At 50.0% G+C, this 21919-nt stretch overlaps 1 protein-coding gene across 5 annotated transcripts in view; it reads left to right on the plus strand.

Moving 5' to 3' along the window:
- Positions 1-21919, plus strand: part of KCNAB2 (potassium voltage-gated channel subfamily A regulatory beta subunit 2) — a 158019-nt gene that overhangs the window by 12398 nt on the left and 123702 nt on the right. The window contains exon 1 of one of the 5 annotated variants that reach the window (XM_061567982.1): positions 16676-16809. The exons of the other annotated variants lie outside the window; for them this stretch is intronic. The gene's annotated coding sequence lies outside the window, so the exon portion shown is untranslated. Of the gene's footprint in view, positions 1-16675; positions 16810-21919 lie in introns of those variants that run through there. 5 annotated transcript variants of the gene reach the window in all.

Here is a 21919-nt window from a genome sequence, read left to right on the forward strand (position 1 = left end):
AGATACGCTGACGTCGACGCCGACCCAGTGGTTCCCAGCGCTCGCCCACATCGGTCCGCTACAAATCCATCGTGAAACAGCAACTGACTGGGAGTAACAAAAAAAAATTCAACTCTTCAACCCGCAACTTCCGATACGTCTGGACGTAAACTCGGTGCCGCCTGTTCGCCTAAAATCACGCCACCCCTTCTGGATCACAGCAGCCTCGCTCCACGCCACGAATACAAACGAAGGCGAGAGATTGAAACAAGTTTGGACTGTGGCCGACGTCAAAAGTAAACATCTCATGCAGGATCCTACCATCGAACATCGAACCTCCCGGTTTGAACCTTCCACTCCGCCAATGGTCAACCATCAACCGAATCGGGACCGGACATGGCCGATGCGGCCACCTGATGCACAAAATGGCACGTGGAAGATTCGGCGGCCTGCGAGTGCGGCCACGAATCCCAAACCATTGACCCACATCCTAAACACTCCGCTGCTGCTATCTTCACTCCTTTAAAGGAGAAATGGACGAGGTCCACTCTGCGTCTGAACAGACAATTCAGTGGGTAACAAATCTAAAATGCATCTTTATACTGCTGCTTTTAATCCATACGAAAGAGGATCGCTGTGGGCCTACTTTCTGTTCATTACGTTAATTGTACAATTTGCTTATCTAATGGCTTGGTCTCTCTTTGTACTGTTTAAAAAAAACCCCATTGAGAGATAGGTCTTACAATCTGTCAGTCTATAGCCTTGAACCCCCATGAGAGACCAGTTGGCAGCATAGTGCTAAAAGGCCCCCATCAGAGACGGATTTGTCAGTATACTTCCCGGAAGACAGTTTGATTGACTGGCCTCTCATTTGTGTAACGACCCGATCGTAAACCAGTCTCTCTCACGTTGACCGAAGACCAAATTCACAGCAGTCTGCACACCTATTGTCTTCAGAGACCCCTCCAATGAGCACGGTTGGCTATATATGGTGAGATAAAAATTCTAAAACATGCATAGAACCCAAATCGGTCTATGGCAGGGGTGGCCAAATGTCATCGCCCTACGTGCGAGTTGCATTCCAACGTCTTCTCTCGACACGACAGGCACTGAGCGGGTGACCTGGGGTGGTCATGTTGGGGGGGGGTCACGTGGGGTGGTCACATGGGGTGGTCATGCGGTAGGGCACGTTCACGCTGGTTTGGTGTGGAGTTTTTGAATTTAGAAATCAGCGGGAGCGCTCCGGGAGCACTCGTGTCTCACTGTGCGGTGCCGTTGCCGCTTCCGCAGATTTTTCCTGTTCCAAGTTAAGTTGTATTGAAAAGTAAAACAAAAATATCTCCAACTGAACTACCAGGGAAGCTGAAGTTTAGCCACCACCATCTTTTGTCTCAAGGGCACATCAGAGATTTTGTTGCCAATCGAATTACCGCCATAACAGGGATGGTGCGCAGGTGGCAATGCTTATTTACGAATATTCCACGCAACTGCCTACACGAGAAACCTCACGCTCTTAAAAGAGTGAAGTGCATTCATCAATTTGTTTCGGCCATTCATGAATTGTTGAAGACTTTTCCTTCAGAGCGGTCGAGAGCAGTTTCTCTCGAGGGAAGTGGACCGCGTTCCCTCCAGTCCAGTGGCCTAGCACAGTGGCCTAGCACAGTGGCCTAGCACAGTGGCCTAGCACAGTGGTTCTAGCACAGTGGTTCTCGACCGGGTGGTACGTGCAACGTCCCAGGGGGGTATGTGAGGCAGAGGTCGCTAACGGGTTTTGATTCCTTACCCGTACCCGTACCCGGCTGGGTACGGGTACCCATTCCCTACCCGTACCCTACCCGAAATGAGTGACAAACGGTTACTCACCTGTGACTCACGGCCTACCCGTACCCGTACCCGGCCGCACCAGGGTCGCAAACGGCTACCCGTACCCGACCGGGTACGGGTAGCCGGGTATCGGGTAGGGTACGGGTATCGGGTACCCGGTTGCGACCTCTGATGTGAGGTGATTTTATTTAAATGTGTAAATAATATCGTACATGAGAGTCATTGCTAAATAATCACGTATGAATCTGTCAGTATAAGATAATCTTCTTGGTTCTTTCGGTAAAGTGACGTGGAAGGGAAATAATAAAAATAAAGCATAATAAAAATAAAGCATAATAAAATAAAAATTCTCACGACTTTTCGGCCACAACGCAAGCAGCCGTCCTCAGGTGAAGAAACAGAGCTGTCGGAAAGACAGCGTCCCAATGAACACCGCCAAGCTTGGCAGCGTATATTTAAGCTGGGTCGGGGGGAGGAGAGCGCTTTGACAAAGGAGTTTACATATCAACAGCGGAATTAAGCATATTGATGGCAAATGCAGATATCGGATTAGTCACTCCTTGTGGAATGTGTCGGTGGTGGGGGGGGTCTCAAAGTCCTATTATGCTAGTGTATTATGTAGGATCAGCAGTGATAAAGGGAGGGAAATTTTTATCGTAAGAAGCTGCAGCAGCCAAACCACCACGTATCAAGCTCGTGCATTATGTGGGCAACAAAAACGGAGGAGTTTCTAAAGAACTGCAAATGCCCTACTACCCTATAATACACCTATGTGAAGAAACTAAATATAAACTCCATAAATATAATCAATGTCCTCAATATACTCTCCAATAAGCTGAGCTATTTAAAAAAAAAGTATAAGATAACTACGATAAAGTTTAATCCATGTTGTAACCTAGAATTATATAAAATACCTTCTATAAACTCTCTTGTAAACAATGTGGGTTTCTAAAAGTAGCCAGCGAGCACGAACAGATTACGCCGTGCTTGAAGTTACTAGCTCGTTAGGATACCTTCCGAAGTAGACAAATGGGTAAAAATATTGATCTTCTTCTTGGTTCTTTCGGTAAAGTCACGTAGAAGGGAAATAATAAAATAATTAAAATAAAACATGATACAATAATTCTCACGACGTTTCGGCCACAACGCAAGCAGCCGTCCTCAGGTGAAGACCAGGTCATTCGGAAAGACAGCGTCTGAATGAACAAAAAAAATATTTATGTTCATTTTTTGTACATTTTTTTCTCAGAATCATGTTGGATCAAGGAAGAGCAGGGCTACACTCGGTTGAAACTAAATTCAACAAGGAGGGGGGGGGTGGCGTTCACGAGCCGGAAAAGGTTGAGAACCACTGGCATCGTGTTCTTAGGTTTTTTCGGTAAAGTCACGTAGGTAAAACATCAAAATTAATCAAAAATAAAATAAAATAAAGATCACGACGTTTCGGAGGCCACACAAGTCTCCGTCATCAGGTGGGACCATCACAGCCAGATTAGCTGCATCAAGTGAGGCAATGATTCAAGATGTAATCCCTTAAAAGCGAGTTGAGGGGGGAGGAGAGGGGGGGGCTCATCCGAATGTGGTAGCCAATGAATGGAACGTATCGGGAGGGAGGGTGGCGGGGCCAAAAGGGTGGGCGACGGCGTGGAAGCGATTGTGCGCAAGCGACTAACTGCTGCACACGCCAACGCATTGGACAGAGAGGGGGGAGGGGGAGGCCTGATACACATGATAGAAAAGAACGAAAATGCCCATGTTTATACCAATGCTGGCTGAACAATGAAGAGAGTACTGTTAAACACTGGGGATGTTAACACTCGGTAAAGTAAAGTAAATTAGTGCCTGTCAGATAAGATGGTCCAAAAAAGTGTAATTAAGTCTTTTTTGCGTGGTTAATAACATCTTTCCAATGATTACTGGCATCGTGTGGTTGGTACGGCTTCTGTTGTTCATAACCCAGCGGCCTGGGCCCCCTCCATCCCTCGGTGCTTCGGTGCAATTGCACCACCGCCTGCGCGCTCGATAGGTGCGCCACCGTACAGGCCTCTGCGTGAGTATGTGGGTCTGTGTATGCGTGAATGTGTCTGTGTTGTTAGTCTGTGGCTCTCTCGAAGTCAGTCTACATGTACGTATTATGTTTAACTTTTATCGCACCGTACGTAGCCTTCCGTTGATCTCTGTAGTCGCATGGTTGGCTTGGGCTCTGGTGTAAAGAATGAAATGGGTGCCCTTGTCCAATTTTCACCCTTCCCACTGCCTCCCCCCCTTCTATTCAAAGTTTAGTCGCTGGGCCCCTTCTGACCCCTAGGCCCTGACCCCACTGATTCCACTCTAGCATAGCTCGTTTATTTTTTTACTCCCAATGATTTGCTTTCCTGCAATAATGTTACAGCCCTTTGTCAATCCACTGCTGGATGGAGACCTCCCAATGCCATGTCTGTAATGGGGGGGGGGGTTTGTTTGATTGACCATACTTCACCACATTGCTCCGTGCAGGTCGGTGAAGGGGTTGCGTGAGTGAGGTGGCTAGGAATCGCGCTTCAAGTCCACGGTTGTAAGCACGTCGTGATGGCAGGCTTGAGCCACCACTCCCACGAGCCGTCATTTGAGGTCGCGGTAATTAAAGTGTATTTAATTGGCGTGACCTCCTGCGCTTTCTCTGCCTGTCTCCGTCCGTCTCTACCCCCCCCCCCACCGCCCCGCGTCTCTCCCTCTTTTGTGTCGGCACACGCCACTGCACGCCACTTCACGTCCCTCCGCTCATGCGATGCGTTTCCCAACACAATGGCTCTCCCCAAAGGCAAACCCGCAAATTGGCGTCACGTGCCGGCTGTGTTTTTTTGTTTAGTTTTTTCCCTTTTTTTCCTGTCGTGGCGCAGCCTCGCACTTATTCTCTAATGGCTCCTTGTCGTTTGTGTCCCCCCCCCCCCTCTCACGCCCCACTCTGTAGACGTAGCCGCCACCACTGCTGCACAATGCGAGATTACATTATTAATGCATGCGCGTGGATCGCGCTTAATTTTTAATGAGCACATTCTTAAAATAATGATGTGGGCAATCTGCCGCGTATGTACGGAAAATACACGTGCATATTACCGCAATGCACGCGTGGCCCCTCCCCAATGATCCCTCTCTCTCCCTCCCTCCCCAAAACTTTCTTCACTTTTGTCCAACGCCGTCAAAGGTGCTCATTTACATCAGCGTCATCGCCGCCTTTGCCGTCGTCGTAATACACATGATTGGTGATCCAGACCCCCAATTGATTCTTCCCAGTCACTCGCTCGCTGGCGATCGAGTCGGCTCCATGCCATTCTTCCGTCGTCACCACAGACGGTTAGAGTTCCCGTGAACTTCGCCCATTGAATTCCTCCACCCATGCCGAGTCCTCGGGCTACCGAGTCTGACCGTTCCATCTCCTCTGTCCGCACTCCGTTCTGCAGGTCACAACGCTTCTCTTTCCGTGGGTTCCATCGCACTGTGCTCCACCTTGTCGTCTCTTGTCCACAAGCTCTTAGAAACCCCGGTGGCGCGTTGTTGACTACCTCGCCTGGTACACCGCAGGTTGTGGGTTCGACATTTAGAATCGTCGCGCGTTTCGATTACTTGGCCGCTGTGTATTGCCGCGTGATGAGCCACTTCGTTGAGATGTTATTTGTGGCTTGGTCACTTCTGAAAAACAGCTGTAATAGCTCAGTGGCCCTTACCTGGTAAAATAAAAAAAAAATGGTTTGCTCCGTTGAAATATCGTATTCATTATTACCTATTTTACCTTACATTGGCGCTGTTTATTGCTGGCTGTTTGGCACTTTGAGCCTGTGCTCAATGACTTTGATAGCAAAAACAAAATCTCAGTCCACTGCTGGATGAAGGCCTCTCCTCCCATGCAGTGTGGGTTTTGGGGATCGGTGGCTGGCCCGCCTCGAATGTTCAGGTGGGAAAGGGCGTACGTGGCATTGGTCTGGCCTGGCCATATTTCCGTGGGTACACGGGGGTGGGGGGGGGGGGCAGCAATGTGCGCGTGCGCCGAGGTCGGTTGTCCCCCCCCACTCACTGTCCGTGGAAAACGAGGCGTCGGGGAGTCCTTCGATGGACGGAGGTCACGCCTGCTGTGGATAGAGAGCCACTCGTGCAGAGATGACCTTTCGTGGGTTGCCTTTCATTCGCCGTTTTCATCAGCCGCTGCTCCGACACCTTGTTGCTTGTGTTTTATGTCTGTATATTGAGACTTTATACGTCTGGGGAGTGGTAGCACGGTGGTTAGCGCGCTGCACTACAAATCTCGCAACCCAAGTTCGATTCCTGCTCACGACTACCAACAACAGTGATGATTATCTCAACTGCTCCTGGGCTTCCCTTAGGTCGACTCGGTCTCAAATGAGTACCTGGTACAATGTGTATACATTGCCACTTTATCCAGCAGTGGATAGCTCGTGTCTCCCGCTGATGATGCGTGTTGATGCGTGACTGGGTCACGTTGGCGCTGCGATCTCGCCACAGATTCTTCACGCACCATCAACGGTTAAAAATAACGTGCTCATGATTCGAATCGCGAACCCGGAATAGCGAGAGTTCACCTAATCTCGAGGGACGGCGACAGCTTGGGAGAGGCCTTCATCCAGCAGTGGATCGATCACGGCTGATGACGATAACATATTTGGTCACAAACCTGACGGTAACTACAGATTCGTCACGCGACTCAATTGTAAAAAAATCTTGAATCTGAGTCGGAATATTTATTTAGCGGAATCCGATGAGCTATGAAGCTGTTTTTCAAACAGATTTCCAGTTGGGCAGGGTCAGAACGTTACAAAATTAAACAATACATAAACACGATAGGAGTGCAAAGTATAGGAAAGGTGAGAAGAGCACTGAAAAACTATACAAATAAAAGTCAACTATTTTATTTTACCAGGTAAAGCCCACTGAGCGATTGGTTTCTTTATCAGCAGCGACCTGGCCAGAAATGATAGCTCAACGAAGCGACTTGTCAGGTGGAAATCTATCGCAGCCAAAATAATATAAATAATCAGAACCTGGAATCGTGACCAATCTGTGTGATTGCGTTGCGAAGCGGGCCGGAGGGACAACATGTTCCATGCTGCCTCTTTAGAATCCCACCGAAGCTGCGTTTTTAATTCAGCAACGTAATTAGCGTCTGACATTTATAGCCAAAAAATAATTCATAAGCTTTGGCCCGAGTCTGCTCGCCAGATTCAAACACCTCTCTGATGTCCTTTGATTCCTTTAAAAAAAATAAAGAAACCCAACCCACATCGCCCTTTATAGTTGGCACTGGCCTGGAATATATTTTTTTCTGCTCCTTACGTTTTTTTCATTGATCTCCCTTTTATTGAAAGGTCTTTACCAAATGATCAAATAACACTGAGCTTGGACTCGCTAACAGCCAACCGTTGTGAGGGCCAGGTTGGTGAGTGGGCAGACGGTGGTGGGCAAGGCTTCCTGGCTGGTGAGTGGGTGAGTGGCCGAGCGAGTGGGCACGTGGGCTGGCAAAGGGAGCTGGAGAACGGGCTGGCGAGGGGGCTGGCGATAACGGGCTGGCGGGAACGGGCTGGCGAGAGCGAGCGAGCGGGTTGGTGGGCAGGAGAGGAGGTGGCGAGCGAGCGGGTTTGACAGGCACGGGGGCTAGCGAGTGGTTGGGCAGGCGAGGGAGTGAGTGGGCAGGCGAGGGGGCTGGCGAGTGGGTGGACAGCAGAGGTCGCAAACGGGTTTTGATTCCTTACCCGTACCCGGCCGCACCAGGGTCGCAATCGGTACCCTACCCGAAACGAGTGACAAACGGTGACTCACCAGTGACTCACGGCCTACCCGTACCCGTACCCGGCCGCACCAGGGTCGCAAACGGGTACCCGTAACCGTACCTGGCCGGGTACGGGTAGCCGGGTATCGGGTATGGTACGGGTATCGGGTACCCGGTTGCCATCTCTGGTGGACAGATGAGAGGGCTAGCGAGAGGGTGGGCAGGTGAGGGGGCTTCCGAGTGAGCGGGTGGGCAGGCGAGGGGGCTGGCGAGTGGGTGGACAGATGAGAGGGCTAGCGAGAGGGTGGGCAGGCGAGGGGGCTGGCGAGGTGAGCTGGTGGGTGAGTCAGTAATACAAACTAATAGGGCTGTCACAATATCGATTTCACAATACTTTTTTGATATTACATTACACAATATGGGACATTATCACGATATCAGTTCCCAATGACTTTGTAATTGTGTTTCACCTTTGTATTGTATTTCACATTTTGGGTAAGCCACATTGGGCAGCGATGTTATGTTTCACCATTATTTAGTAAAAAGAACACTCGACACCATTCGTCATTACATCTGAGTGTGGCCTTAGAAGGAAAAAAATAAATATGAATCACTGGAGGGGACATTTCATGCAGTGACCCTTCTTCAAAGCACACAGAGTGAGGCCGGTAGAGAGATGGAGTGGATGCTAAGAGGGCCTCATGATAATTACATGTTTAAAACATGTTTTCTGATGACCAGTTTTTAAAATGGCAAGTGAAATAACTACCTAATAGTACCTGCTGAGTAACAGAAAACCCCTCGTCTCAATCAAAAAGTCTTCCTAAATAAACGCATTAATTTAAAAGTAGAATTATAAAATGTTGCAGGCGCATTGCATTGTGGGAAGATGTGTTCTTGTGAGCACAAGGCACGATCCACGTAGCAGAGAAGGGGAAGAAGAGGTGGAGAGAGAAGAGGACGTGGAGAGAGAAGGGATGGAGGAAGAGGTGGAAAAAGAGGAGTGGAGGAGGAAGCGTTGTTGGAGATAGAGAAGTGCAGGAGGTGGAGAGAGTAACCGGGAGGGAGGGAGGGAGGCTGCATTGATTGACTTGTAGAGATGCAGTTGTGGATGTGGGAGGCATCTGAGGCTGTATCAGCAGTCGGAAGGAATTGAGTGCTGGGCTTGACCTTGCTGGTGGGTGGAGGGACTGACCGACTGGCCACCTGTCGAGCGTGCAGCTGAGATCAAACACATCCCCCCACCCACCCCTCCTCCCACTTCGTCCCTGACTCGGCGGGGTCAATAACGATCCCGGCTCCTGGGGGGCATCGTCCGGCGGCCCGGGAGGAAGAGCTCGGAGGATCGTTGGCCGACTCGAGAGGCTGGAAGGGATGAACACTGCGTTAGATGGATATCCATGCGTAGGCTTTTCACCACCTGTGTTATTGTGGGAGATGGTTGTCTTAATGGAACCAATTGCTGTTACTGGGTCATAGCGCTGAGCCAGAGAGCCCGAGAAACATGGCTTTGAATCCAAGCAGCCGGCCGTGGTTAAATCGTGTTCACGGGTGTTTTCATCATCGTCAATCATGATCATCATCAGCTTTGAACTATCCACTGCTGGATGAAGACACCCCCCTAAGCTGTCGCCATGACTCAATGATTCGCTATGCCACGGCCTGTCTCTCCGTGCTGTTTTCCCTCTGGTGCAAGTGATGATCTACGCCCCCCCGCCGCCGCATTTGTGTTTGCGATTGTCAACAACTTACGCGATCTAACCCAAAAGCGTTTATAATGAATAATATTGGTCGCAAAAGCATGCGTGTTAAATTGTGGTCGTGGTCTGTGTGTAGTGGCTGCCGCAGGGTTTCTCGCTACACCGTAGCACGCAGCACGTACGAATGAAAAACAACATCGATTGTTCCGTACATGGATTCAAACCGTGCATTGTGAGCCTCCTTAAGAATTGATTTAAACGAATGAATGAGCTCCATAGTCATAATCAACGTTTTTGGGTTTAGATCGCGTTATTTATAAATGTGTCGTAACCCTCCACCACCCGACACGGCCAATCAGTAAAAAAGTGTCACGTTGACAAAAGACAAATAGTTCACTGCTATAGCCCACCGGTGTGTTGAAGCGTGAAACCACAACGCTTCAACACACCGGTGGGCTAAAGCAGGGAGCTATTTGTCTTTTGTCAACGTGACACTTTTTTACTGATTGGCCGTGTCGGGTGGTGGAGGGTTACGACACATTTATAAATAACGTGATCTAAACCCAAAAACGTTGATTATGAATAATATTGGTCGCGAAAGCCTACGTGTTAAAGAGATCCATAGTAGCGAGTTGATTGATGGTCACAGCCTGGCTATCGTTGGAGTGCTCATTAAACGCAGTGTTAGGTTTGTTTGTTTTTTATTACACATTTATTCAACTTGCCGTCTTGTCTGTTTACATTCTTGGGAATCTTTGAGGCTTAATATCTTTGGATCTACGAAGCCTAGCGAGCTGACATTTTCTACACAGACTTGCCGCCTCGCGTGCAAATTCAAGATTTAATTTAAAAAAACAGTCCAGGTCCCGCCCATTGTGGGCCTATTCGTGTTGAATTAACTAATATTTTTTCAAATTTTCTTGCTGTGGATTTCACACCTGATGATGATTGCTTGTGTTGCAATCGAAACGTCGTGAGAATTTAATTGTTTTATATTAGTATTATTTTATTATTTCCCTTCTACGTGACTTTACCGAAAGAACCAAGAATATGAATCTCTGCAGTCACGAAAGCTTTAAATCAAAATTTTATATTTACTCATTAATAATCTTAGATTTTATCCCCCCCCCCCCCCCCGCCTTTGTTCTGAAATCACGAATAGCCAGACCAACATATTATTGGGTTTTTTCGATAAAGTCACGTAGGTAAAAAATGTAAATTAATAGAAGTAAAATAAAAATAAAATAAAAATCACGACGTTTCGGAGGCAACACAAGCCTCCGTCTTCAGGTGGAAACCGTCACAGCATGCTCGTCATTGAATGAGACGGCAAACGTCTCATCCAATGACAACAGCTGTTTCTCGTCAGCCGCTGATCAATGAAAGGAGCGCTTCTGTCGCAGCTTGTCATGGCGCAGGAGCGGCCGCTGTGCTTCCCTCTTCCTTAGCACGAGAGCAACAAGTACACACAAACAATTGGGTGGTGAACAAGCTTTTCAATGCACGCGCTTATTTTTCACTCAAAAGTAGAAATTACATTATTTTGACCCCGGGATTAATAAAATGTTATCAAAGTGGGTGGCTTCCTTTCGATGTGTTTTTAATTTTCTTTATGCAAGCCACCCACTTTTATTGAGCACATCAAATTTGATTAATTCCGGGGTCAAAATAATTAATTTTCTACTTTTGAGTGTAAATCAAAGTGTGTGCATTAAAAAGCTTGTTTTTTACCTATTTTTTTTCCCTGCTACGTCACATGGGGGGGGCAGTTACACTATTTCGGGCGTACGTTTCGGACACGTTAAAGACGTGGGTAATCTTTTAGTAGAATTGCGTTGTCGCGTCTTTTGCTTGGGCGAAGAACGTTGACCGAATTAGGACTGAAATTTTCCACCGTTTCCTAATGAATGAGAAATGCTCGGAAGAAAAAAAAAACGCTGTGTTGGACGTACGATCTGGGCATTGTCACCCATGCCGCGATGGTGGGTGGTGAGGGGCGTTCCGTTTTGTGTGTGCGTGTCCAGCCAATGACTTCTTCTTTAAAGAAGCCACGTGATTGATTACCTTCAAAATGACATCCTGTGAGGATGATTGGGATGAGGTTCGAGCATTGATCTCGAGTTTTGCGAGATCGCCTAATTTGTGGAGCTGCCCAGTGGACATTTCTGTGCATCCGTGCCATCTGCCGCTGGTCACTTAATTAATCTAAACGATTAACGATTCCCATTAGGGCCACGGAACGTGATGCAGAGAGGATTTTGAATATCTTTCGCACCATAACGTAGCCATCCGTGCTAATTGGTGGTGCTGGGGACAGACAATAAACTAAACACGAAAAGCATTTCTAAATAAATGAGTTTTCAATTGAGGCGGCCGCAGAAGTGCATCTGAAAGTGTGCGAAGTGGTGACCGTCTTTGTTCGATGGCTATCATCATTTATTATCATCATCATGAGCTTTGAGCTATCAACTGCTGGATGAAGGCCTTACTCACCGTCGTTTCCTCCCCGAGGGAGCTTAATCTAAAACTATGAAATTACTTTTATTTTAGCTGGTCAATCTCGGAAGCACGACCTCTCGCAGAGCAATAATTTTACAAAGTTGTCCCAAGTCTTCGTCAGAAGCAACCTGGCCACAAGCTCAACGAAGTGGCTTATCACTTGCAAAATTATAGCAGCCAAATACTCTAAACGCATGATTTTGATTCTAATGTGGAGGGGAAAAACCGGAGGACCCGGACAAAAATCGACTGAGACCACAGGGAAAGAGAAACCGCAAACTCTAAATATATAACATGCGTCTGGGTCAGGATCGAACCCACGACCTCCTGCATACCCAACGAGGTAGTTAACATCTCGCCGCCGCTGTGCCACCACTTGGGGTTTAACAGTAGCTTCCAAGATTCTCAGCCAAACTAAGGCATGCTTTAAGGATGTGTTGAATCCAGTGGGAACTCCCAGGACTTTAGGGGATAATCTGTGCCACCCTGTCAATCATGCGCAATGTTACGTGACCACAGTGGCTCTGTGTAACTCTGCCGTGTGGTTTTTATTTTGACTGATAGGCGGTAACATCCAGAAACGCACTGGAGAATTCCCATAGTGGTGGGAGAAACGCCATGCGCCTGCTAGGAAACTGCTGCCTGCTTTTTTGTTAAATACATTTTCCCAGTACGTCGTGAATATTGTCCGGTGGAGTGCTATCGATTTAAGGAGCTCGAAAGTGGCAAGGTGCCATTAATGCACTGCCTGCCCGACCTGAGTTCGAGGCCAAGTTCGAAGCGAGAGAGTGAAAGAGAGAATGCCTCTACATCCGACAAGGCCCACGCTGTCAAATCTGCTCTGCACAAGAGCGTCTCAAACCCCTTGGACGAGTGTTCCATCAAAACACAAAAAATCGGCAGAGTAAATTTTTTTCGCTCGCTCGCTCTCCTGCTTGCTTGTTTATTCATTAACGTGCTCGCTCGCTTCAGGCGATGTGTGCAGCAGCCTTCGCTCACCGACGGGGAACGATTTTTGTTGAGGGTTTTTTAAATTTCTTCTCTTCCAAGAAGACGTGCGGAGGGCTGCCGGGAATGAGAGAGGCTCGCGGGGCTACCCCTGTGGCCCTCCCCGGGCTAAAGATTGTGGCATGGTGGTATCTGTTGTAGTTAGCCCGTTTCTTCTTCTTCCCGCAGTTCAATTGAAGCATCACCATTTTTCGATTTAAAGCTTTCGTGACTGCAGGGATTCATCTTCTTGGTTTTTTCGGTAAAGTCACGTAGAAGGGAAATAATAAAATAAAATAAATATATTCTTTAATGTTTTTATTTTATTATTTTCCTTCTTTCTATGTGACTTTACCGAAAGAACCAAGAAGATCATCACCATTTTCTCCGTCTTTTTACTGCGACCGTGTGTGCGATGTCCGAGTCTCCCGATCCGGCTCAGTCTTTGCTCGTTGGGATGCAATCCTTTTTATCTGCTTCTGCCCCCCCCGCCCCCATGTGTGCTGTTGACTTCCGACGTCCTCTTCAAATCTGAAACGCTTCCTCTTCTCTCTTCTCTGCCTGCGACCGACTGTTTTTAACCGTCCCTTTTAAAGTCATCACAATGGTCAATCCACTGCTGGATAACAGCCTCCCAAGCTGCACCCGCCTGTGTGTATATAAAAAGGTTGCATAAGTGTGGCTCCTTGTTGCCCACGATGATCGTGTCCCGATTCGGCGAATTTCCAGCGGGTAGCGGATTCATCGCATCCCATAACAATCTTCGTGACAAAGTGGGCGTCACGGTAGCGAGATGTTAACTCCCTTACCAAGTATACAGGAGGTTGTGGGTTCGATCCCAACCCTGCCGCCTGTATGTTTGGAGTTTGCATGTTCTCCCTCCACATCTAGAATCAACATCACGCGATTGCTGCCATCGCAGTGTGGTGCAAAGGTCGCGGCAGGACTGGAACTCGAGATCCAAAGGTCGCCGGTTCCGTTCAACCTCCCGGCGTGGCACTTGAAACAACGGTTCGTTTAGTTCCCTTAAATCTGTGCGACGGTGACCAAATTTCTCCCTGGAGTCGGTTAGCGGTGTCCGACTGTCTCGGAAGCGGAGATCGGTTCTGAAAATGGGTTTATACCGGTCCTTCGCGCCACGTGCCCGGCGCGGGGACGGAGTTCACGGAGCCGGAGCATGCCGGCGACTGCCTGCGAAAGCTGGGCTTAACGTCAGTTACGAAGCCCTCTTTATCCATCAACAATCCGAGTGTTTAACTGAGATGCGCAGGGAAACATTACAGCCCTGTGTCCGTCTGTCCATCCGTCCGTACTTCAGCACGTCCGTCTCACGTCTTCACCAATAAACTATAAACCCCCCCTCCCCCAAATACAAATCGCTGTGCAAGTTTACCACACATCTTCACCAATTCACTACGCAGCGTTTTATTTGTTTGGTAAGATTGGCAACAAAATTCTTCACAGTACCTCGCTGATCTCGTCAAGGAGCAGAAACCATCACGCGAACTCTGGTCATCCTCGCAGCAGCGGCTTATGGCTAACCATAAAAAAATTAACCTGTAAAAACAAAGTTTTTCACTATAAATCCTTTATATGCGTGGCATCGGTTTTATTTTATTATTCATTTCTGTTTTGGTTGAGTAAGAGTTTCATTTTTATCACATTGGTATTTTAAATTAAATATGAAAAAAAAAATTTCCTAAAAAGTGGAAAATTTAGGAACAAAAATTTTCACGAAAATAAATTGTCACGCACAACGAGTCTGTGTGCAAAATGTCAGCTCGATTGGATCACGGGAAGTGGGTTAAAACGACCGAAAGATTTGCACGGTCGTAAGCGCGCAAGCAAGCACGCAAGCAAGTGAACTTAATATAAAGGATTTAAAAAAAGATAGTCGCCGCATCGCGTGCGTTCAGATGCGCTTCTGCGGTCGTCTCGACCGCTCTTCCTTCCGATATAAGGAAGCCGCTGGATTGAAACTAATTTCTTTAGAACTGCTTTTTTGTCTTTAGTTTATTGTCCTTCCCCCCCCCGCACCTCCGATTAGCACGGTTGGCTACGTACGGTGCGAAGGAAGGTCAACACACACACTAGAATTACGAGCGTGCAGCTGCCGGCGCTGCCTGAACGCGCGGGTTCCACCCACGTGTGCATGTCCACGCGCTCCTTTCCTTCGAACGATCGAATCAACCTCCAACTTCAGGCTTCCTTGGTGTGCCTGCGTGCCAGTTTGTCGGGACGCTTTCAAAGTTCTCGTCTGCGAGAGCATGCGAAATGTTTACCAACGCGTTCCAACGAAGATTGAAGGCGTTCGTGCGTGAGCTCTGTCCGTCGGCTCTTGATAACGCTGGTAAAGATGGTCCAATGTAGCTACAATTATAGTATAAAGTTTTGCTGCTATTTGGGACATTGATCCTATATAAGACCAGAAAGAAAAGTCTTGCCCAAGAATTGGGGGTGGCGGGGGGGGGAATACGAGCGCCAGAAGCATTCGCCGTGGCATTTTCAACGACGGGCTCTCACTCCGTGCCACGTCGTCTCGCGCGACGCGGAAAGTGCGGTCATTATCGCAAACGTATCACTCCCGGGGGTAAGACGCGCGCGTCGGAGAGCGCGTCGCACAGAATCCATACGTTGGCGTGGTTTCTATCTCTTCCGTGCTTTGAGGAGCCGTAAGCGAGGACCGCAGACGGAACCCTCCACCCCCCCGTTGCTGCGATCGCCGTCCCGCTGAGCAGCCATCTAGCGCGGGGAGCGTGTGCCCGCCAACCACACGCGCGTCCTTGTGCCTCGCCTGTCTCGCCCGCTGGCCGCTTTGACAGGCCCGACTCGCGAGCGAGAGAGGGGGAGCGTTGAGACTTCCTAAGCAGAGCACGCGTGTGTACGTCGAACTTCTTTCGCGCCATACGTAGCCAACCGTGCCAAATCGGAGATCTGTGAGATGCGCCTGTGCGTGACGGCGCCCTTGCCCGGAGGGGTTTGACGGAGGCTCTCACGTCGTCGCCCGTCTTCTCCTGCGCGCTCTCCAACTGCCGCGTCATCCTCATCCACACCAACATCATCCTCATCACCATCATCACTCGAATCATTACTCTCATCCTCCACACCAACATCATCATCACTCTCATCATCCTCATCACCATCATCATCATCACTCTAATCGTTACTCTCATCATCCTCATCACCATCATCATCATCACTCGAATCATTACTCTCATAATCCTCATCAACAGCATCATCACTCTCATCACTTTAATCATCCTCATCGACATCATCATCACTCTCCTCATCACTCTCATCATCCACATCAATATCATCACTCTCATCATGACTCATCATCGTCTTTCTCATCGTCAGATGCATTGTCATCCATCTCAGCCTCCTCATACTCCTCCTCTCCTCATCATCATCCTAAAACTAAACCTATTCACCCTCTTCCTCCCTTAACCTCCTATTCTTCCCCTTGTTTTCTCTTCCCTTTGACGTGCCCTCTCCTCCCCCTCCTCCTCTCCCTCCTCGCCCCCCTCGTCTCCACTCTCTCTCTCTCTTCCCCGCTGCTCTGCCACGTGGAGCAGGGTCTCCCCATTCATTTTCGTCTCACTTCGACTTTAATTCATCATCCTCTTCAACCTTATCCTGCTCCTTGTCCTCGCCCTTCCCTGCTCATTCCTCCTTCTCACCGTCCTCCTTTCACTCCATCCTCTCCTCCTCCCCATTCCATGTCCTCCATACACTCCTTCTCCTTCCGCTATTGACAGCCGTGAGCGCCAAGCTCTCCGCGGGGTGGTGACGGGTGGGGGGGGAGAGAGGGAGGAGAGTGCAACAGAGCGCGTCTTTGTCTGCTCCACCCACAGTTCGTTGCGACGACGCCAACACTGCCTCCCTCCTCCCTTCCTCCCGTCACCGCCGTTACCCCTCTTAGAAATGTTTTTTGTTTCCTTCGGAGCCGCCACCGACGATCCAACGCACGCATTCTCCCTCCGCCGCCACCGTCGTCGCCAGCGTGCAGCGGCCGAGACGCAAGCGGCGGCCGCCCCTCCGCGCTCGCCGCAGCCCGATCAGGTGAAGTGCGTCGCTGACGCCCCGTGCCCCGGCGTGCCAGCGCCAGCGAGCAGTTTACATTCACGCGGCGTCGTTGAACAATTCGGCGAGGGGGTGAGCGAGTGAGCAGGTGGGCGGGCGAACGAGTGAGTGGGTGGGCAAGCGAGCGAGGGTTTTTGATGAATGGGTGAGCTTGCGGTTGGGCGGCGGGTGAGTGAGCAAGTGGGCGAGCGAGCGGGTGTGCACTGTGCGTGGCGAGCTGTGCGTCTTCTTTCTTCTGTATAGCTTGTGCTGAGGAACGCTTAGAGACTCAGTTGTGACTTAGCCGTTGAGTTGCTTTGTCTGAGAGCTAGGAGAGCCTACGTACTTGTGTAGAACTTCTTTCGCACCGTACGTAGCCAACCGTGCTAATTAAAGGTGTGAAGGTGTGAGTATGAACGTGTGTCTGTGGGCATGGGGGAGAGCTCGTATGGCTGGTAGGGAACTCTAACGAGAGTTGCAGCATGTGAGCAACGAAAGCGAATAAGCCTGTGAGCATCTATGGGGCAGCTCGGGGAGTGGTAGTGTAACAGCGAAATGTGATGCGGTGTGAGAGCGTTGGTGAGCGAGCGAGTGAGTGAGCGAGCGCGCGTGTGACGGGCCACGTGTGTGTGTGGCTCCGTGTCTGTGCGTGTGTCCATGTGCGTGTGTGATGGGACGCGCGTAGCGGCCGTGCTGCGGTTTGTGAATTGGTCTGCGTCCCCCGTGACTCGTGTTTTTTTTTCATTTCAATCGACATCTCAACTTGGCTCTGGGCTTCCCCTAGTTTGACTCTGCCTTAAAATAAACGATGCCTTGAGCGGTGTTCGCGCATCCGTCAGCACCGGTGTGCCGCTGTGTCTGGGACGCCAATTATACCCGTGAGAGAATCCCATTCTATTCAACGGCAACCCGCCACCTAAATGATGTGGGTTTCAACCCAGGCTGTCCAGCTCTGCTGGCTTATTATTATTGTTGTTATGAGAGATGTGACATGGTCATTATGAGCATTTTTACCCACCCATTAACCTCCTCATTTCCTGATTTTGTCTTCATCATATTTGCCATGTGCACACATTCCACTTCAAAGACACAAATGTGCGATATGCGGCAGTGAATGCCTTTGTTCTATAAAGCTCATTCCTTGGGCGGCTCGTGCCAGGGTTTGCCCCAGGGGGTTTGATTCGCAGTCGGGGAAAAACTAAATAATGGATCGTGGCGGTGGTGGCAGCGGCTTGCGCACTACGCCGTGAGTTTGTCCGTTGGCCTAAGTTCGATGCCCGGCCACGGCTAACATTGGCGGCGAGTGACGTGCTATGTGAGACGGTACTAGGCACCCGCCCCCTTTTCCCTTCACATAACCAGCGTGGGGTGAAGTATGGTCAAGCAACCCCCGTGAACGACGCGTCGTGGGGAGGGAAAGCCTCCCAGCGGTGAATGAACAAAGGACTGAAATTGAAATGGACTTTATTTATTTTTTACTAATGTATAGCTAAGTGACGGATTTCAACCCAGTCACTCGCAACTGCCTAAAACACACAGCACCAGCCTATTGTCCTTCCCCCGTGCCTGCGATTAGCACGGTGGTGCGAAAGACGCTCAATGTACATACACGCGTAACATACAGATGTTTAGTGTCTGACCGAATTGGGCCCACGCCAGCCTTTGAGAGCTGTGGTATCTGCATGTGTGCCATGACTGACGTGTAGTGAACCCTCCCTACAGACTGTAGGATTCCCCTATCCCCCCCGCAAACCCCCCCGCCTCCGACCGTTAATTTGACGGGCTCGGCCTCCGCTGGCGTGCGGCAGAGGTCGCAACTGGGTACCCGATACCCGTACCCTACCCGATACCCGTACCCTACCCGATAGCCGGGTACGGGTAGCCATTTGCGACCCTGGTGCGGCCGGGTACGGGAGCGGGTAGGCTGTGAGTCACTGGTGAGTAACCGTTTGTCACTCATTTCGGGTAGGGTATGGGTACGAGTAGGGAACGGGTACCCGTACCCGGCCGGGTATGGGTACGGGTACCCATTTGCGACCCTGGTGCGGCCGGGTACGGGTAAGGAATCAAAACCCGTTTGCGACCTCTGGCGTGCGGAGCTCGCTGGGAGCGAACCCGCCGGGCCGGCACGGCGGCGTCCGCCGTAAACCGTCTCGCCGGCTCACGCCGTTTCCAGTTCTCTCACCGTTTTTGGCGGCCCCGGCCGAGGAGAGGGGACCCCATTGATCCGCACGCCGGCTTTGAAGCGATCCTGCGATGTCGCTCGCCGCCCAAGGACCTTCGCTGGCGGCGGCGGCGGTGGCGGCAGCACGCACCTGCGGACTGTGGGAATTCTCGAATGGCGCTTTGTTACCTCACCGGTCCTGAAAGACACAATTGCTCGGCCGTCGATTTGTTATTCGATCATACGAACATGTGATTTTGCAATCGCAATTATAGTGATCAGTTCCGTAGACTGTCGTCCTTCATGCAAATTGCATCTCTCGCACATTGCTCAGCAAGTGCACACTAGCTGGAAGGCAGCCACGCGGTGAGTCCGTGCTACCAGCAATTGCCCATGCTCTCTGTATATGAAGCCAATTGATGAGTGTGTTCATACGCGTGGGAGGAAACCGGAGCACCCGGAGAAAACCCACGCGTGCGAGGGGGAAACGCTCTATCCCCACACAAGGGACAACCGCCTTCTCCTGGCGAGCCAGGGTATGGCACCTCCGCAACAGTCGAGCGATCCACCAACCCTCCCTCTTCACCTCCACGGTGCTGGATTACAGGCCACGGGCATAGCCACCACCGCGCCCCGGCTGATAACGCCCTCCAAACACGCCTCTGTATTCGTATGCGTTCATTGGCAGTACATTTAAAGTGGCCCATACTCGGAGGAGCCGAACCAAATTGATAAACCCGTCATCTTAGGAGGAGGAGAGCGGCGCGCAGACGCGTGGTCTCGATTGACGTGGAGAACCACTGCATTAATTGCATTTCAAATAGACCTATTTTTTATTTTACCAGGTAAGGCTCACTGAGCTATGTTGCTCTTTTTCAGAAGTGACCTGGCCACAAATAATAGCTCAACGAAGTGGCTTATCACGTGGAAATTTACCGCAGCCAAAAACTTTTAAACGCGTGATGTTGATTCTAAATGTGGAGGGAAAAACCGGAAGACCCAGAGGAAAAATCGAAGTGATCATGGGGAGAGAGAGACACGCAAACTCCAAATATACGGCAGGTGTCAGGGTTGGGATCGAATCCACGACCTCCTGTATACCAGGCGAGGCAGTTAACATCTCGCCAATCAAACCAGGCCGTTGACCCCGTTGTAGTTCGCGTCAAAGGATATGTTTTTATCTTGAACAACCATCGCTCAATCGCAGCACTAATTACGTCGGTTTATGGACGAGCGCTTGCGCACTGGACCGGACAGCCCCTTGTGGCATCGTCATAGGAGGACCCCTCTCACCCCTGCACGTCTCCCCATCCCGGGTCCCGCCGCTGATGGTTTTCGCTCGATAGGTAGCCGGCCCCGAAGTCGCGGACGCTCGGGGGAGGCCGTTGTCAGCCGTGCGACGCGGACACCGCCCGCTCTCGTCGTGTCGCGTCATTATCGAGCGGAGGTGGAATCCGACGATCGGTAATCGGCGAGGGGAAAAAACCCATCGTAGCAGAATGATAGCTACTGGGTTTGTCGTCGTTGTTGGCATTGGCGAAGCGAGTGGGCCCTGTCGTGTGGAAGTGTGGAATCAAAATATTTATTTATAATGGAGGAATCCGGTGAGCATATGTGAGGTTCTTTGTCACAGATTCCACGTAGGTATGGTTTCCAGGAGCTGACTGCAGCAGTGACCACTGGGGACTATACTCTGCTGGTGAATCCTAATGAGGATGAGACTCTATACTCTTTGGTTTTTTCGGTAAAGTCACATAGGTAAAAAAAAAAGTAATTTTGCTGTGACGGTTCCACCTGAAGACGGAAGCTTGTGTTGCCTCCGAAACGTCGTGATTTAAAAAAAAAATTACCTATGTGACTTTACTATGTGACTTTACTGGATCCTTGCAGTCACGAAAACTTCAAATCTAGAAGGATGAGACTCGTCCACAGCTGTCTCTCTCTCTGCATCGTTTCCACCGCTGCCTGTCGGTCGGTCACATTTGCTCGACACTATTTTGACGGTGACCTAAGGCAAGAGGACAACGATGGGGTTCTTCAAGCACCGCTGGCGGCTTTTTGCATCGCGCACAGAGGGCCGCGTTGCTCTGCGTGTTGTTTGACACTCTGTCCAAGAGGCTCCAATGATTGGACAAACCGATCATTGGAGCCTGTGCCGACCCGCCCGGCTTGCCGTGTCGTTTTATGGCTGTGGGAAAACTTTTATGGCCGCAACTCTGCCATGGGAACGGAGTTGGCGTCGTTTGAGGCGAAACGGCCCGCACCGTTTCAGACGCAACGGACGTGTCGACGGCGTCGATCGCTAAACCAGGTACGAGGGGGTTCTCTACACATTGGTAGGGGCACCGCGGTGGCGAGATGTTCGCCTGATATGCAGAAGGTCGTGGGTTCGATCCCAACCCTGACACCTGTATATTTGGAGGTTGCGTGTCTCGCTCTCGCCCAGTAGTCGCTCTGATTTTTCCCCGGGTCCTCCGGTTTTTCCCTCCACAATGAGAACCAACATCACTCGTCAAGAGTATTTGGCTGCTCGTAAATTTCCACGTGGTTAGCCACTTCGTTGAGCTATCGTTTGTGGCCAGGTCGCTTCTGAAATAAATACCTATAATAGCTCAGTGGGCCTTACCTTGCAAAAGAAAAATAATTTACTCGTTCAGTAGTGTCCGAGATGTGGGTGTGCCGGAGGTGGTTGTGGTCCGCGGGGAGTGGTGGACGAGTGTGGTTGGTGGACGGTTGTGGTTCGTTGTGGGATGCTCGATGGGCCTTGCCTGGTAAAATAAAAAGAGTAAAAAATGTACTCGTAAAAACAAAGTTTTTCACTATAAATCCTTTATATGCGTGGCATCGGGGCGGCTAGAGTCCACTCGTCCTCTGGCTTGAGATGGCTGTCACCTATGGGTCAGATGATTGTGTGCCAGCATTAACCAATTGGTAAATAAATATTTA

This window comes from Lethenteron reissneri, chromosome 40 (assembly GCF_015708825.2).
Source record: "Lethenteron reissneri isolate LAM-NWPU_2019-01 chromosome 40, ASM1570882v1, whole genome shotgun sequence".
Lineage (NCBI taxonomy): Eukaryota > Metazoa > Chordata > Hyperoartia > Petromyzontiformes > Petromyzontidae > Lethenteron > Lethenteron reissneri.